We start from the raw sequence: 19,671 nt of genomic DNA, 5'->3' as shown, positions 1-19,671 counted from the left end.
ACCTAAACTCTCAAGATTATCAGTACCTAATAATGACAGTTTAACAACACAACCTTTTCTTGGTAATTGTCCAATCTGCTTCTCTTCAGATGTTCTAATACACGTAGAGAAAGCATTGGCTTCATTCTGGATGTGGTAGTGGCTTCACATATGTGGGGCAGGGGGTGCTGCAACAGGTATGGCTTATACAGTATGAATGGTCAACTCCTCTCTCCTCCTTGTTGGGATTTCTTAAACATGGGGAGTTTGGCAACCCTTTTCCTGAGTCTTTGGCCAGGGTACTATGGCTACTTCAACCTTCCCCTATGCAATAACCTGGTGTCTTCTCCCCTGCCTCTCTCGCCACCTCCCTAATATGAGGGTTTCCACAGGAGTTAAAGGTTGAACTATATGTAACTTCTCTGCCTCAGCCTTTGGGCAATTCTAAATAATACTAAATCCTTTATCCCAGTGGTCTTCCTTCACTATTTCCTCCCATTCTTCAATAAGTTTGATTTCTTCTAATCCCCCTATTTTAACTAAGTTTACATCTATCAACCACTCTTCCACTGTGTCTTTCAAACCTCCTGTTCTTCATCACATCTTTTCCTTCTCTCTTTTCCTGCCTTTTTCTCCTCTTTTATACGCTCCTCCTCCTCCTCTAAGGGCTGTCTTTTACTCTCCTCTTTACCTCCCGCCTCCACTCCTTATTTTCTCCCCGTCATTTCTTCCCAAATGATTAGAGATTCTCCCTAATCAATGGGCAAGCTTGAGGTTGTGAATTCCCATGTCCCAGTGGAGACGCGCGAGGGCCTGTTGACAGGCGTGCTGCACTCCTGGTCAACGGTCTCAAACCCTGTTTAACCGCTGCTGAAATACCATATGTTGTTACGATCTTGTTGCTCACTTAACAGGAAGCACAGAATAAGAATACAGTAAAAGGCTGATCTGCACAGTAGAGGAAAGTAGGAAATAGCAATTCTGCTACATGGAAAAGCTGGGACACTTGGGGGATTCAATTAAGAAAACAGGTCAGTAAGGGAGGATACAATTGACTTGACATGGCATGGCAGTGGAGGAAGTGGACTGAGATGTTTTTTTCCCTGCTCATGCTTAATATTACAGCCCAAAGTCATCCAATGAAATTGAATGATAGGATATTTAAGACAGACCGCAGGAAGCACTTCTTTACACAATGTGTGCTGAAATTGTGGAGCTTGTTGCAATATATTGTTGACATGGCTACCAGTGTGGATAACTCCATAATGAGACTTGGCAAATACATGGAGGAAGGGGGCTGTCACGTAGGGTGGGGCTATGGAGTGATGATGCCCCTGCACTCACTGTCTTAGGAGCCAGACCTGTGAACATCAGCAGGGTGTTGGACCAGCTACTGTAGATCTCTGGTCTGATCCAGCAAAGATTGTTCTGTTTGTCTGGAAACCAATGAACAGTGACCTGACTATCTAATGGAATGCAAAAGCAAGCCCAGGTGAGACACAACAATCCTGCAGACCTCCTGGGCCGAGGCTAAGAGTGAATGCTCTGCATTCACACCCAAACTACCTTTCTTAAGGAGACACCATGACACTAAAGTAGTTTTGCTCTCATTATAAAACCAAAATACATCTGTAGCAGAGAGCTATTTTCACATCTGCAATATAACAATGTTTTCCTTAGGAGCTCCATGCCTTCTCAATATCCCTGTGGGTTAGGGTTAGGGTTAGGTTAGACTGAGAAAGTGAGAACTGGCTCAAAATGATTAATTTCATGCCTACTGGGTATCTGAATTTGGTTATTCTGTGTCTGAGGCTTCTGACCAAAGCTATTTAGTTTCAACACCACACTGATTCAATACTGAAATACTCTATTTGAAGTGTTTATTTAGCATCTGGAATACACTTAAATGTGCTAAGCATTATGCTTCACAAACACACCGATAACACTCACGATCTTAATGGATGCTTAACAGCATACAGCAAGCAGGTTGCCTCATTTTTCTTCTTGCTTTCTTTTTTTTATTTTAATTTTAAGAATTAGCTGTTTTTCCATTGCCACTCATTCAGTCAGATCAGCCAAAGCTCTGCAGGAAGACGTAGACATAAATCATAGTTAGAATTTATTTCAGGTTGTCAAATGTAATTTGCTGAGTGCATATCGGGTAAAAGTATAGAAAGCTCTAGAAGAAAACCTAAGTTGTCATCTTAAATTAGGCATGGGGTTCCACTCTGTTATGATTCCAACCCTTCCCCCATCCGTCAAATGTGCAAATGTAAAATATTGTTTTAAGAGATGGAGTTAAACTCTACAAGATAGCAGAAACGGGACAGCAGAGCGAAGACAGAATGCTTCTCATAGAAGGAACATATGCTGAAGATGATTAAAAAGACTGTCTTTCTGTCCTTGCCCTCAGAAAATGGATGGCTCTTGTACAACAATTAAAATATCAAAGTCAGGCATGCACAGACATTCAAGCAACAGAAGGGTGTTACTTAAATCCTAGGACACGGCACGGCAGTTCCCAGGCTCCTGAAAAACGGGCACACCAAGAAGTATTCTGATTTATTTTGCCACAATGTGAATGAGGACCACAGTGGGCACGTGTCCTCTGTTCCAGGGGGCAGCCTCTATTTTAAGGGCTACCAGAAGATCCTTCTTCTGCAGGTCACCTGCATTTGAAATGTTCTGCAGTTCCACTTTGATTTAAAGAGCTAGACTCTGATGTTTACCCTCCACACTTAGCAGCTTCTAGACACCACGGTCAGGAGCAGACACAGGAGCTTCGTATCCGTCTCCCGGGGGAGACAAATATGAACTTCACCAACACGGGTGTCCTGGCAGTGCCTTCTGGACAAACAGAACAAGCCCGGTCCACTCACCACACTCCTTGGCACGCGCACACCCAGTAGTGGCAACATCGCGCCAGTTGCAGAAGTAGTCCCGCTGGCGCTGCCCCGCCTCCCCCCACAGCTGACCACTTCAGTCAAGGAGGTAGGAAGATGAGTCCCCCTGCTCAGCCAGTAAGCAATCAGATGAGGGGACAGGCAGGGCAGCGCAAGCAGGATGAGTTCACCATTGGTGCCATATCACTGCCAGCAGGCACACACCCCGAAGAACCCAGTGAGTGGACTGGGCTGGTTCTGGGGAGTGGAAAGGACACCTGTGCTGGTGGGCTTCATATTCATCTCCTAGAGGAGACAAATACAAAGCTTCCACAGCTACTCAGGAGCCACACGGGTAACCTAGCCATAGTCTTCCCCACTCAGGTGACATGTACTGTAACTTTCTTTAAATGATTAATGTAATATATAATTTGGCATCTGCACCTGTAAACTAGCATATGCAATGTTATGCAAACTGGTGATATATAAGTGGCCACCCTTATAGGAACTGCGTTCATGGCCTGTTTGCTGTTACTTTGTCCTTCTCTTTGTGTATCTAGGACGTTTAGTGTAATATCTTAATTTAAAATTAGGATTTACTGCAACAAAACAAGCCAGGAATGTAAGCCAGCTTTAAACAATGGTTTGTCACTGACCTGTAAAATCTGGCTTGTTCTGTTTGGAACAGTTAACCAGATCCCTAGGCACGGATGTCGCATTTTGCTCTCCAAACTGAAAGAAACTGGTGGGGGGCACAAGTATACACCATTCATTCACATTGTGCTTTAATAAGCCAGTATTCCTGGAGTATTATTTTGTGAACAGCCAGACAAAGTGTTGTGCAGGTAACACAAACTATTATAGCAAACTGTTGACCACGTTGTTAATAACCTCTTATATATTCAATTTATTGATTTATTTCCTTAATTTTTGAAAAAGATTGCTTGCTGACTGAGCTCCACTGAAAAATCTGACCATTATGATGCTCTTCAAATAGGTTTTAGAGCTTTTAAAGTCCAACAAAGCGGGGGGGGGGGGGAGGTTAGAAAAAGCGGATGCATCTGGCTGGTTGGAGAAGGATGTGGACACTATTTATTTGAAATCTGCCAGGAAGCATATTAAGACGTGAGGTATCAGGAAAGTGTTTATTAATGCCTGCACAGTTATCAATACATACACACTAAGGTGTCAGGACAGAAGTCCAAAGTCCATAGAATAGCTTTTATAGATTGTTACACAATGCACCTTAAGTAAGTAATTAAAACTGGTTATTCCTTTCAAGTTTTGTTTCTCAGAAAACTTTTCTTTGAAGGACCTTGATTCACTGGATTTTTTTTCCCCCGAAATGCCATTTCCTTCTGCATCTGGCCTGTCCATAATGATGGATAGTATAGCTGTGTTGTGTTTACTCAAAGGATAGGATGCCTGAGTTAATTGTTTTATGAGGCGTCTTTGCTGCAAAATTTCTACATGTCTATGCTTGGGTAGAGAATAGCTTTTTCTCATTGTCAAGGTTTTAAATTTTGTGTGCACAGAGCAATAAAATAGTTAAGGGGGGGTAAGGAAAAAGTAGCCCCGAGAATGGAAGTGCTTTTAAAAGTGAAGCTTGAATAATAGTTTACTATAGTTTTTCCAAAATGATTAGTCAGCTTTTCAGCTAGCAAGTTTACAGAACAATAACAATTCCCTACAACTGAACTGTTTGTGTTATCATAAACTTGTTTATGTTACAATACATGAAATTATATTTTTTAAGGATTTTCTTTCATGGATCCATGGGCACTGAGAAAAATTTCATGTATGTCTAGATATCCTAAAAGGCTGAGTAATATATTTTACTTTCATAGATTTTTAAGTTTAACAACTTTAGTATTTTAGACATATATTCTCTGTTTTTAAATGTGCCTTATTCAGCTATAGGCTCCTATATTTTTAGAATGTAACTGAAACATTCTTTTGGTATTTTATTGCACTCTTAATGCTCCTATATTTTGAATGGGTTTCATTTAAGCATTTGTGCCTACAGTTTTATACTTATAGAATTAGAAAGCTGATACTGCCTGGAATTATTGCAACAACGATACTCAGATGAATTTTGATATGACTTTCAATGATTGGTTTCATTCTGAAGCTAACTTTTGGCTATTTTTAATACATTTATAGAATTGCTAAATTTCAACACATATTGTTATATTTCAAAGTTACAATGAGGAAGAATATCTTCAGGGTCATGGCTCAGGAAAAGAGATGATGCTTGACAATCACCAGCATCTCCAGTTCAAAAGGATTTTTGAAGAGGAGGGCTAAGAAAGACTGTCTGTGAAATTGATTTATTTATTTATGTTCAATGTACTTGGATCTGTGCTTTGATGGTACTTATTACTCCTGATGACTCTTAACAACTCTGAAGGACCACAGGCAGGAACATAGTCATGCTGCTACATTTCGCATTTCTATGAGGTTTCACATTCTGCCCTCACCTCTAGCCCATATCTAAATGTCTACCTTCTGAGGCTGCAGCGCATGCATCTGAGGAAGAGGGCTGCTGTTCACAAGGATGTGTGCCAAATAAAACTTGTTTGGCTATAGATTCTTGTTTGTTTTTTTCTGCAACAGAATAACACAGCTACCCCACTAGATATTTATTTGCGGCACTTTCATATTACTTAACATAATAGATCTCTAAGCTTTAAAGAATCATTGACAATAGAAATTATCTGTACGGTGGTGCCCCCACTTGACAACGATAATCCGTTTCAGGAAAATCGCTGTTAAGTGAAATTGTTGTCAAGCAAAAAAAAAAATTGGAATGCATTGAAAACCGGTTAATGTGTTCCAATGGGCAAATACCTCATCGTCAAGTGAAGATTGCCCATAAAGAACCGCCGATCAGCTGTTTAAAATCACTGTCTTCCGAAGCAGGGGTCTGGAAAACAGCCATTTTGCGAAGGGAGGGAAGCCATTTTGTGAAGGGAAGCCATTTTGCGGAACCAGAAAAAACATCGTTTTGTGAACAAATGGTTCGCGAAGCAGGCACCTAATCGACGTAAAGCGAATTTCCCCCATAGGAACCATCGTTTTGCGATTGCAATAGCGATCGCAAAAAACTCATTGTTAAGCGATTTCCTCATCAAGCGGGGTCATCATCAAGCAGGGCACCACTGTATATATCAGAAGCCCAAATTAACAGATGCCCATAGCAAGGACATCCTGGTTTCCAGTTCTCCTGTTACTTTACAGATTTCTTCTCTTTGATGTTGACTGAACCCCTCCAACAAACCTTCACAATGCAACGAAGGTCTAATCACCAACCAATATTGCCACTCACACAGGCAAGAATAATTTTTTAAACCCCGAGTTACTGGTACCTGCAATGAATCCTCTCCCCTCTCATTACACACACACAGAGAGAGAGAGAGAGAGAGAAGGAACTCGCCATCCTTGGTGTTCATCAGGCAGTCAGGAATTTTGATATTGCAATTTTATTACAACTTGGGAGAATTAAAGCCACCTGGTAGCCTTGGAGTTTCTGCATAGATTAGAAGGAACAATATTCTACACAGCCAATTAAGATTTTATCATATTAATTGAACTGCCATTAGCACATCACCATGAGCAATTCTGTGTAATCGTTGTGGGCAGGCACCAAAAAAAGCCACCCACCAACAGCCTGCAAAAAGTAACACACCGACCTAGAAAAACTGAGGGACAAGAGGATGATGCAGGGAAGAGCTCTTTCAAGCAGGCCGTTAAGGCTCAGAAGAGAGTGGATTCGGATTACTTATGCAAAGCTGGAAGGTTAGGGCTGTTGCATCACCAGACTCTTCATCTGGCAAAGAAAGAAGATTCCCTCTGTAGAGTCTCCAGTGGCCAGGGCTAGCCCAAGACCTTCCACTGCCTGAAACGGTGTTCCTTTCCAGTCATGGAGAGAAAGTGGCCAGACTGGTAGCTGATTCTCCCCCCCCCCAATACTAGAGATGGGACAGCATCCCCTACTACTGCATAAGAAATCAGCAAAAGAGCTTAGAGGGAAGAAAGCAGGCCACATTTATTTATTTATTTATTTATTTATTTATTCATTCATTCATTCATTCATTCATTCCCCGCTTTTCTCCTTGAAAAGGACCCAATAATGAAAGACAGTATTTAAAGTTTAAAACAACGAGTATACAATGGTGGTTAAGATCATTAAAATATAGGAACACAGCTGTCTCCTCTATTACTTGGGGGCAGTCAGGGACTCATGGTTTGCAGGGGTGGTAAATTTATTCTGGGTTTCGGTCTGAATTTTTCAGCAATGACCCAAGATGATTGGGGGAGGGGGTTGGGTTTCATTCAGTATCTTGTATAGCTCCTATAAAAGGCAGATAGAAGCCAGAGCAGATCCTTCATCCCTGTAGACACAGAGCCATCAGTGGCCCCAACCAATACCTCCCATCATCCATGGCCTGTGGCAACTACCTCACTTTATCTGATCTCAAGGCCGGCCCTGCCAGTAGCTAATTATGCCATTAATTCTGAGAGCCAGCATTGGAAGACTTCAGTACTGTATAAGTTTTCCATAAAGTATATGGAAATCCATGGTCACAAATTCTGTGATATTATGTTCTGTATAGCACCAAATTACCTTTCGTCATGGGCTGGAAAGAAAGGGTTGCAAGAAACACATTCAGCTCCTCAGCTGTAAAAGCTGCCCAACAGGCAGCAAGAATCAAGTGGATTTTGTGCACAACAGAAAGAGAGAAAGTTATGTTTCACTACCAAGCCCTGGAGAATGGTCTGTTTTTTTACAGGCCTAATGAGGAATGTGGAGTATGGCCCCAACAGAAGAGGCACATTTTGCACGTGAGGCGTGCACAGAGGAAAGAGAAGCAAAACCAGATTCCAGCCAACACACTCACCCAGCCCTCCACACATCTTGATCCATCTGCCGCTTTAAAAGTGGTAGACGCAGACCCTCACACCAGAAGAGACACAACCCCTGCCCCAGGAGGAAAACAAAGGCATCAAAGAGCACAGGTCTCTGGCAGGTCGATCCATTGGGGGCTGCCATGCAGGCAGTGTATTTCCGTGTCCAGAAACAGCAAAAACAGCTAGCTACTTATGGGTTATTCACCATCCTTGTGTATATATTATTATTTGTACTTATGTTTTAAATTGGTGGAAGTTGGATGACCAAAGTGGTCGAAACAATAAAGACCTCTTAGATGTTATTAGTTATATTGCTGTATTTTCACTGCCCAGAAGAGGGACAGATGTTGGTGGGATCCTCCGCCTTGGATGCCAAAGTAACTTTAGCTGGCTCTTGCCCGGACTTTAATTTCCAGTGGGGAGGATTATTTGGCACTGTGTTTCAGTTAGCCAATATTTCTTAGATTAACCCGACACTGATCATTGCTCAGTACAGAAAGTAGCCCTGATCTGCATGGTTTTGAAACACGGGCTTTTCTGTCTTTGTGAGTTATCATCCTCCAATTCCCTCCACTGGCAAGAAACAAGGGTCCATATCTCTATCAAATCCCCAAAGATAAAGGTTTAGGACCTATTAGCTGAGAATGGCAGTAACTGTAGTCAACTCAGCTGGAGGTAACAAGGTTAGGGAAAGACAGCTTAAGAATCCCCAGTATTTTTCCAGAGTAATTATTGCCACCAATTCAATTAAAAAACAATGAAGGCAGCAACTTAAAGCTCTTTAACAAGTACCATATTTTTCCATGTATAAGACTATACTTTTGTCTAAAATATTTAAGCTAAATATTGAGGCTCGTCTTATACACGGAAGTAAGCTGAGGAGAGAACAAAAACAAGTGGAGGGGAAAAGCACGGATCAAAGCTATCCTGCAGTGCTTTGATCCCTTTCCCCCCACCCTTGCTAAACCCCACTTAGATTTCTAAATTTTGGATTAGAAAAGTGGGGATGTCTTATACACGGGGGCGTCTTATACACAGAAAAATACGGTAAGTCGGGAATGACTGAAAGGGCATGTGGGGGCAGTGCGGGTGGCAGCAAGGTGATGTAAGAAACCCCTTTGCAGAGTTGTGCAAGCTAGCAGATGTAAAGACTTCAGCTCACTGAAACAAATACACATTATATTTTCATTAGAGCAGATCCTAACAGATGACAAGAACATTAATAAGATTTACCAGTGATGAGACTGGAAGATGCTCTCCACTCCATCCCTACTGTGCAGATTGTCAAAGAATGAAAAGCCAAGAAATCTGGAAAGCCATCATCAATTTTTCTCCTTTAATGAAAGCAATTAAGGCAAGCTATGAAAAAGCAGTAAGGTAAGGCAAGAGAATCAGCAGGCCGCAAAAGGATGACTGCTTTTAGCATGATGGGGGCCTGCCGATTGTCAGAGTGTGAATATCAGGCCTCCTAACCTGTTACTGTCTGTCTCTTTGGGGTTTTGAAAATAATTCTTTCTCAACCCTACCTAGAGATCCCTGGTATTTCTTGGTGGTTAAACAGGAAGGCCTGACCACCTTAGCAAACAAAATCAGATGAAATCAGAGGTATTCATAGAAATCTGTCTGAACCCTGAAACTGAACAGTGGCTAGGAGTGCGATCAAAACTTCAGCTCCAAAAGTCACTTTCTATAATAATCCCAGTTTTACTTTCTCAGATTGTTGTTAAAGATTTCTGGAGATGCCTGTGCAAAGTGCTCTAATCACTTCCAACTGGGCCCCGTGCCATTTCCCAGGTTTCCAGTAAGTCCCAGTCCAGAAAAACTAAACAGATCACTCATTTCCAAGTGGATGAAGCCCACACATGCTTTTAAGTCTACATAAGGGCACCGACAGGCGTGTCAGAAAGAGCCTCAAAGGCTGCAACGTGCGCAAGAAAAGACATCAGCATGTTGTCTAAGCGACTCCACACAAACCAAGGACGGTCCAAGGAATTTTGCTCTCTGGGCTAAAGAAGAAAAACAGGTCAAGCCAACTAGGCTGGCAGTTCAATCTTTCCTCAGCATTGCCCATGGGAGAACATTTTCCACCCCACTCATCAGAGACTGCTGGCACCAAGGTCCGTGTAGCCATGAGTTCATACAGGAGCCAAACTCTTGGCCTGGTTTCCTCGAAGTGTCACCTCGTAGCACCTCTCCAACCTAAAGCGCCGAAAGAGTGTTTGGGACTAGATTTCAGGAAAGGCAGTCTATCCTTTTGGCCTCTCTACTTCCTCCTGCACCTACTGTTAGACTGATATTCTAAGGTTTCATCATCAGTCTTTCTCCCTTCAACCTCCTTTCATGTTTCTATAAGGAGCAGACATACATACAGGCAAGCACTCTCCTGAAGCACATGTCTATCAAGTTCGAATTCAGATATAGGCTTTTCTATCTTAAATGTGTGAGGGATGTGGTGGCACTGTGGGTTAAAACCACAGAAGCCTCTGTGCTGCAAGGTCAGAAGACCTGCAGTCGTAAGATCGAATCCACACAATGGAGTGAGCTCCTGTCGCTTGTCCCAGCTCCCGACAAACTAGCGGTTCGAAAGCATGCAAAATGCAAAAATGCAAGTAGATAAATAGGTACCTCCTTCGTAGGAAGGTAAACCGCTTTCTGTGTCTAGTTACGCTGGCCACGTGACCACGGAAGATTGCCTTCGGACAAACGCTAGCTCTGTGGGTTGGAAATGGAGATGAGCACCGCCCCTAGAGTCGGACATGACCGGACAAATTGTCAAGGGGAACCTTTACCTTTACCTATCTTAAATGTGACTCTCAATAAAAGTCATTTGACTTTTAAATGTTTCTCCTGACTTTATTGTGGGTCTGCAGTGGGACTGATCATCCACATATTTTACCTGACCTTGGTTTAGTTACAACTTATCCAAGATGCTGAACCCAATCCCCACACTGTCTTGGACAAATCCCTAAAAGTTTGGTCAAAATCACGAGCCACTCCAGTGACATGACAGCTAAAAGGCAAAGGTAAAGGTTCCCCTTGACAATTTGTCCAGTTGTGCCCGACTCTAGGCATCAGTGCTCATCTCCGTTTCCAACCCACAGAGCATAAACATCACAGCCACCAGTCTCCAAAGGCAACCAATTAGTTTAGGAAATACAGAGTATGTGTGTCACATGAATCCTTCTTTTACCTTAATCTCCTAGTATTTGCCACCTGGGGTGAGCGCCTCACTCTGCCCCACTACAAGGCCAGCCTTGACTCAGGATCCCTCTGTGCAAGGCTCCCTTGCCTTAAGGGAGATGCCCTTCAACGACAGGTTTAGCTTCTCAGTCCCAGGACTGCGTCAAAGGCATATCAGGCAACAGTCAGATGTTGTTTAATTTACAGTCTCTGGCCTCTACCATTGATTACAGGTCAAGCGCTCGTGCTGAATAAGCTACCCTATTAACGGCATGACACATAGTCAGCTTCCCCAATAACAGATGAGCAACATTAAGATCCATAAGGTCACAAAGTAATAGTGACAAGCTGAAATGCAGATTTCCAGGTTCACTGATGTGACCAAGGCTCTTTGAATAACCCAGAGCTCTCCCACACCCCTTATTTCTCTCCTGTTGCAGCAGCTTTTTCCAGATGCCTCTTAGCTCCTGTCAGATTTTATCCAGGGAAGCTGGAAATCTACATAACTTTTGATCACGCTGCAAATCTCAATGCATACATTTCCAGCAGCTGTTTAACACAAGGATGTCTTACAGCACTTTCAAGACAGATTTATTGTGTTAGATACTTTTGTACATCTGAAGTGGACTGAACTCCACTTCGTAAGATGAATAAAAAGTTGTCCTCTGCTAGCAGTGATGGCTTATTTGCGTGTATGCATGCATGCATACTCACATACGCACATATACACGAGATGTAGAGAAAAGGGTTAAATTGTACTGAAGTGCAAAACACAGTGTAAATCTGTGATACTGCAAATCTTAATGTGTTCATAATACGAATGGAGCATGACTCCATACTCATTCCTATGAATGGGGATCACTCCATACTCATACTCATTTAGGTGTGTACATGACATTCATTATGCTCCTAGACCAATCAGCCTATCCACAACTGCAGTCTCAGGTCTATGGTCTTAGAACTTCTAAATTGGTTTAATTAAGTTCCTACTGCATGGAACAATGTTTGCCAATATATTCTAATTCAACTAATTTATACTAGAGACTCTTTATTTTCCTGCATTACAGTAATTTTCTGCTCACCGACAAAGAACCCTGGGAAATGGAAACATGCTCCTATTGGTTTTCAAACATGGTTACCCCTCCCTCCCTTTTTTTTGTTTAATTGAGGAAGGGCTGCAGGTTAGTGACAGAGCAGCCCCTTTACAGAAAGAATGTCCCAGGTAAGTTGACAAAGATCCAAAGCTAAAACTTTGCTTATTGCAATTGATTTCCATGCCAAATACTTACTTCAGTATTTGAGAAGTAATTCATCATTAATGTAACGCCAAAGAAAGTAACTCACTGTATGATCACTAGTCTTTGGCTCTTTCAGATGAGGCATTTGTTTGCAAAATACAACTAGTTTGTACCTGAAATTATCTAAATATTTTTTGTCTGTCCAGGTCCTTAAATCCATTACTAAACCATATTTTTGTTACTGTTTATTCTGGGGAATGGAATTCAGTGCTATAGCACTCTCCCATCAAGTGCATTTTCAAGAAGAAACTCCAGCACAGAAATGGAAAAATTTTCCCCATTACTGCAGAGAGACAGTTTACTGGGAAATGGCTCTGATTAAGTGAAGTTTGGATACAACTCCTAGTAATGAACAGGGAGAATCAAGAGAAAAGGAGAGTGAAACTTTTTCCCAGTTGGACCAGCTCATTGTTGCTTTGGGGGGAAAACTTAGGATTGGAAAGCTAATGCTTTTAAGTTTTGAGTTTGAGATAGTTTTGCTGCACGTTTTTGCCAAAATGCCCTTAAATTGACTCTTAAAACCAGGAAATTTTACTAGTAACCTCAACAAAATGACTTTTCTATGGCTAAATACATCATATTTAGGAAGATATTATTAGGTACATCAATAAAATACAAACCCATGAAATGGGAGTCATAGAATCATAGAATAGAATAATAGTCATAGAAGACTTTAAGGCCATCAAGTCCAACCTCCTGCTCAATGCAAGAATCCAAAGCAGATCCGACAGATACCTGTACAATTTTCTCCTGAATGCCTCCAACGTTGAAACACTCACCACCTCCCAAGGAACTGGTTCCATTGGTCACCAGCCACCATTGAGTAGCAAATGGCTGTATCTCTCATGTTGGAGATAAATACAGTGGTGCCTCACTTAACGGCGATAATCCATTCCAGGAAAATCGCCATTAAGCGAAAACATCGTAAAGCAAAAATAAAAAGCCCATTGAAATGCATTGAAAACCTTTCAATGCGTTCCAATGGGCTTAAAATTCACCATCCAGCGAAGATCCTCCATATGGTGGCCATTTTTGCTGCCTGTATAGTGAGGAATCCGTCCCTAAACACAGCAGGGAGCCATTTTATTTACCCAGCTGCCATTTTGAAACCGCCGATCAGCTGTTTAAAAAATGTCATTTTGCAAAGAATCAGTTCCCGAAGCAGGGAACTGATCATCGCAAAGCGAAATTCCCCCATTTAGACCATCATTTTGCGGTCGCAATTGTGATCGCAAAAAGATAGTCATAATGCGGCTTCATCGTAATGCGGGGCAATCGTAAAGTGAGGCACCACTGTAAATGAATACAGCCTATAATAGTGTCGCTATTACTGGGTCATGAAATAAAATTGACCATGCAGACAGGAGAACAAAATTGGCATGAGAGCTTGACTCTAAGTGATGAGAACTTGTAAGACGACTCTCAAGTGGCACAATACAACTGGATGGTTTTCGATTAGGAGGGTGTTTGTATGCAAAGACACTCCACCCCCATACGTCTCCATATGTGCAGTTCATGTGTGTGATGCAGGAAAAAGAGCAGCTGTATTGGTACTTCATCACTCTGAGTTCCCAGATAGAACTATCCCAAAGAATAAGCCATGGACCACAACAGTCCTGTGTGCTTGGCAAAGTGGACACCTGAATGTTTATCCCGCCATGAAGGGTGATCAAGGCTGAGGGAACTACAAAGCTGACGGCTGTTGCAGAGACAACAGAAGGCCTTTGGCGTTTTTGCTGACATGGCCCCAGCTACCCCCTCCTGAATACGTTTCTCTGCATCAAAACTCTTACAGTCCTCAAAGAGACATCACCTCTTGAAAGAAAAACCCAAACTATCTCTTTCTACCCTTACATTCCCAGTCTGCAGCACTTCTATAATAATCACCACAGATATAAATGAGAAGAGAGAACAGAACCTCAGCCAAGAGGCTGTTAGTGGAAATTCTGTTGAGAACCAGTGGGAGAGAGGGAGGAAAGTCACAGAAGACTGAATGAATGTGAAAACAGCTCGTAGTCCACCACCTCCACCCCCAAAACTGGGGGGGGGGGGAAGTAGCACAAAAGGGGGTCAGTTATTATTTATTTATTTATCTATTTATTTATTTTAAATTATTTTACCTTGCCTTTCTCCTAAGAAAGGACCTAAGGCGGCTGACATCATTAAACACAATAATTAAGCTAAAATAGTTAATTATTCAAATACCTGTATTAATCAAATTAATAACATTATATTAAGCAAAGCATTTCCCAAACAGATTCAGAAGCAACAAAATGCAACTTTTTTTTACTTCCGCTTATCAGCTACTGGCCACATTGAACTGGGGCAGAAGGCAGATTTGGAAGCAATCACAGTAACCAAGTGCTGTGCGTCATCAAGCCTACGTGCGCCCCCCAAGTCAACCGGTTAAATTGATTTTGAACCTGTTGTACTGTAACTCTTGTTTTTTTGGCTTTCTCCTCCACCTCCTTACTTGGTGGGAGAATTCATTACCCAAAGCCCCTGAGAGAGGGCAGGAAACATCATTTTTGGGGGCTGATTTTCCCAATACTGTACTGTAACACTGTTCAGAAGGTTTGGGGAGTTCTAGTCCACACAAAGCAATGTTTTCCATTTCTGGCCCTTGATCAGATTCCTGGCAGGATTCAGAATGAATGGACTCAGTCTTGCTCTCTCTCTCTCCCTCAGTGTACATATATAGTCATAGTCTTAGTCCTCATCCTAGCCCTAAGACTATGACTACAGGGTCTGATGTTAAAATCCTCTCTTGACCATGAAGCTTGCTGGATAGCCTTGCGTCTATCTCAGGCTGACCCACCTCAATCATAATGGCAGGCCAGCAGATTCAACCTTGCCATTACGCAGCATCACAAAGTACGGTTTACCTGCCTTTCAAATCACAACTTGGTACACATCCAGTAAAGGCCTGTCAAGAGCCTGTGACAATGATGATAACGCATAGGTTTTAGGAAACTGAGCTCATTCAGCAGCCTTTTTGCTGGGATCCTGAGAAAAGTTTTGTTCTGGCTGTGCAGCAACTGGATCTGCAGAGAAGCCTCTCCCTGCTGGACCCATGGGCGCACCCGACAAGGAACGAAGAGTAGACTCATGTTAGTGAGTAAGCTGGGAAAGCATTAAGGTACTTGCATTAAGAAATTTTTATGCTTCTTATTGTTGAGCACTTACAAGATTCTTGCGCATACTCTCGGTGACTTTACCTGTTCTACAAGAAAACCAGATTCCCACAGTTTACAAAGGGGAGAGAAACCTTAGTTTTTTATTTATTGACTATCCCAGTTTCAGAGAGACGACCACCCGCAAGAGAAGTTTCCTCCTGCGTTCTCTTTGGGGGAATGGCGGCATTTATGGGATGATGTGGAACCCTCTATTCCACCAGAAGGAAAAACCACTACAATGTCACAGAGTATTATTATTATTCAAAAACACCAGGCACAGTCAAAATTATAAAAACACTGACTGGTATTATGTAATCTATACAAATTTTAACCAAAAACCTAAGTATCTGTTAAATATAGGTGCAGTATGTATGTTCCTAATACTGTATTGCCTTTTTTTGTAGCTCTGGTCATGTGATTTCTGAGATCTGCAACTGCTTATGGTACGGTGTGAAATTTCTTGATATTGTTCTCAAAGCCCCAATGACTATGGGGACCATTGAAGTGTGTTTCTTGCAAAGGTGAGATATTTTGATTGACAGGTCTCTATACTTTGTTAGTTTTTCCAATTCTTTATTTTCAACTTTGGCATCTCCTGGACTTGCAATGTCAATGATCTGGACAGTTCTTCATTTTATTACTACTATGTCTGGTGTGTTATGTTCAAGGTGTCTATCCGTTTGACACAAGATCCCACAAGACCCCACAAAAATTCCACAAGATCTTGACTTCCTCATTTTCTGACACCTTCTTTATTTGATGTTCCCACGGGTTTTTGGAGGTCAGCGGGTTATATTTTTTGCAAAATGACCAGTGCACTGACTTTGCCACTCTATAATGTCTAATTTTGTAATTTTGTTTGTGTAATCTTTGGACATTCACAAATGAAGTGTGACACAGCTTCATCTTTTTCTTGGCAGAGTTGACATTTGCTGTTAGCACTAATTCCTTGGATTTTAGCTTTCATCATGTTCGTTTGGAGTGCTTGTTCTTGTACAGAAAAAAATTAAGCCTTCAGTTTCTTTCTTAAGGATTCCCAGTTTTAGCCATGCCCATGTTGAATTTTGATCATGCTTTCCATCAATATTTCTCAGGTGTTCTGCATGTAGTGGTTTACTTTTCCAGTGGTTAATTTTAATTTATTTTCAAATTGTTGTTTCTTATATTGAGCCTTTGTTTCTGTTGTTTTCAAAATATTCTCCATTTTCACCTCATTAAGTAATTTTTCTCTGCTTGTACTGATATAATCATTTAGGCTTTTTTTTCCTTCCTCTACTGCCTGCAGTATTTGCAGTAATCCACCACATCTGATTTTTTTAATGGTAAATATAATCTGTGCATGTTGCTTTTTGGATGTAGCGTGTGATGCATGTTGTTGTTGTTGTTGTTGTTGTTGTTGTTGTTGTTACTACTACTACTACTACTACTACTACTACTACTACTACTACTACTACTACTACTACTACTACTACTACTACTAGGGGGGTGCTGATAAGTAACGAGCCTTTCCCAGAAAAAATTGAGCTAGGAAGCTGTAACTGCCACACTATTCTACATATTCCCCCCAGGAAGTCAATGCATTTGCGACATCTGTCCTGCAGCTTCTTAAGTCCCTGCAAATAAAATTCTTCCAACTTGTGGTGTAACCACTCATTTGCAGCATTAGTTGCCTCCAGAACACTCCCAAATCGTTGTCCCTTTAGGTGTTTTTTGAATCTGGGGAACAGATAATAGTCAGAAGAAGCTAGGTTCGGAGAATAGGGTGGATGGGGTATCACTTGAAGGGCTAAAGACGTCAGTTTTGCCATTGTTTCACCTCCAGTGTGTGATGAGGTGTTGTCATGCAGCAGGATGACACCTTTGGAGAGCTTTCCTCAACATTTTTCCTTGATGGCTTGCCTCAACTTTGTCAATGGTTGAACCCTTCTTATCCCAAAAAACTGTTGCCATTTGCTTCTGCACCGGGTTTTGCACTCAGAACTTCTTTGGCCTGGGAGAACCACTGTGCCTCCATTCCTTAGACAGTTCCTTTGTCTCAGGATCATAACAGTAGATCCATGCCTCATCACCAGTTATCAGTTTGCCCAGGAAATCTGACTCATTTCTTGCAAAATGTTCCAAAACAGCCACCGATGATTCCACACGTTTCCTCTTTTGTTCAGTTGTCAAAAGTTTGGGGATCCACTTTGCTGCCAGCTTTCTCATTTCCAAGTCGTTGTGGATAATGGCCCATGATATTCTCAGCTATATAGCAATACTTTTGGCTGATATTCGGCGGTCCTCCATGATCATCTCATGGATGGCTTTCACATTTGCAGGCACAGAGACAGAAACAGGCCTTCTGCTGGGTTTCTCACTTTCAACACCCAAATGGCCAGTTTTAAAATTGACAACCCAACGTTTAACTGTTGCATATGAAGGGCCACTGTCACCCATAATTTGTGACATTTCATTATGGATCTGCTTTGCACCTTTCCCTTGGAGAAACAGGAACTTGATTATTGTCCTATGCCCTTCCACACTGAACTTTTCTGGAGGTGCTGCCATGTTCACTTGGGACTTGAACATGAAAGATAAGTTAAAATCATAGGTAGTTGATTTTTGCACCATTGAATACAGATAAATTGGCCAATACACCCTGCAATTTATAGCTTCCTAGCTCATTTTTTTTCTGGGAAAGGCTCAATACTTATCAGCACCCCCTATTATTATTATTATTATTATTATTATTATTATTATTATTATTATTATTATTATTATTATTATTATTATTATTATTATTATTATTATTATTATTATTATTAGTAGTAGTAGTAGTAGTAGTAGTAGTAGTAGTAGTAGTAGTAGTAGTAGTAGTAGTAGTAAGGAAGAATACTGGAAAAGGGATCCTATGTAGAAACCCTGGGATTGTGCAGAGCCTGGCAAGATGTAGCAGCAAAACAGACTCTTAAAACCTCCCTTGAGGTGCAAGGTGTGGTACCAACAAGTTCAGCAAAGTCTGATATCTGTTAATGTAATGCAAACTTTTCCCTAATATTTTCATGTTGTAAATCCAGCAAGAGTGAACTGAACAGAGCCGTGATTCATGGCAGGGAGTCGAGCTAATGTCATAAAGCATGGCAGCCAAACTCAAAAGGTTTATGAAGGAGGGGAGAAACCTTGAGAAAGGAGGACGGAAAAAGAATTCTGCCGTGTTCTTTCCTTTTCTGAGAGAAGCTTTATGAGGGGGGCTGGGGAGAGGGAGGGGGAAGGAGAGGGGAAAGCTACCTGGCTTAGGTAAAGGCTACATTTGACAATGGCTGAGGTAAGGGCTCCCCACCTTTGTGCGAGTTCTAAGATGACAGAGACTCATCTAAACATCTTGGCCAGAAGGATATTAAATTCTGTCAACGATTACTATTTACAGCTTGTCAACTCGGCTATATCCTGTTACAGATAACTGTTACTTTCCAGTGAAAATCTTTATTTGCTTTCTCTTAACAGGTACACCTTCCCTCACATCTTTCACACACCGGTATCCTTTCTGCCCAGAGTCACATAGTCAATTAAATATTTCCTACAAGAGAGACGTATTTTGTAACTATAAAAAGAGAGAATGCTCTTCTCCTTCTGAAATGTGAGGACATTTTTCATTTTTAGTTTTACACACAGGTTGACAAGAATCTGTTTTGTGCAAACCTTTCCTGTGTACTGCTACCCACCATTTATTTAGTGGACAATACAAATATTGCCTTTTAATTTTGTGCACTATGTTTATTGCATATTTTTATTATTCTCATGCCCTGCTTTGAAAGCATCAGATTGAAGTTGTTAATATATATCCACAAATAAATGCACAATAAAAAGATAGTCAAGTCAAACCCAGGAAACCCAGGAAAGTGTCATTTAGCAGCTGGCTTGGGGAAAACCCAATCTTCACCAATTTGGAGAGATTGTAGAAGAGAGTCAGGGGCAGCTTATCTGTGATTTTGGTATCTATAGGTGCCTGGGGGGCTGTTTATAGCCCAATGAATCAACAAATCAAAAATCCCTAAAAATTCATTGATTCATATTCGTTGGGGGCACATTGCTTTGGATGAATATGAATAATTAATTAGCAATTTTTAACAAATTTTGCAATTTTTAAAAAAATCATGCCAATCTTTAGCTGAGACATTTTGCAGCTGGTCATTGTTTCCCATTCATGGGCAGGGCATGAAAACTAAATCCTCCAACCCTCCTACTTTTATTGTATCAAAAGAAGGA

General features: G+C 41.4%; 1 protein-coding gene across 10 annotated transcripts in view; it reads right to left on the bottom strand.

Moving 5' to 3' along the window:
* MEGF11 (multiple EGF like domains 11) overlaps positions 1–19,671 on the bottom strand; it is a 474,775-nt gene that overhangs the window by 408,924 nt on the left and 46,180 nt on the right. Inside the window, exon 1 of one of the 10 annotated variants that reach the window (XM_078380887.1) lies at positions 1,930–2,062. The exons of the other annotated variants lie outside the window; for them this stretch is intronic. The gene's annotated coding sequence lies outside the window, so the exon portion shown is untranslated. Of the gene's footprint in view, positions 1–1,929; positions 2,063–19,671 lie in introns of those variants that run through there. 10 annotated transcript variants of the gene reach the window in all.

Source organism: Pogona vitticeps, chromosome 12 (genome assembly GCF_051106095.1).
Source record: "Pogona vitticeps strain Pit_001003342236 chromosome 12, PviZW2.1, whole genome shotgun sequence".
NCBI classification, from domain to species: Eukaryota; Metazoa; Chordata; class Lepidosauria; order Squamata; family Agamidae; genus Pogona; species Pogona vitticeps.
The sequence above is the reverse complement of the archived record's forward strand: the minus strand, read 5'-3'. Positions and strand labels throughout refer to the sequence as shown.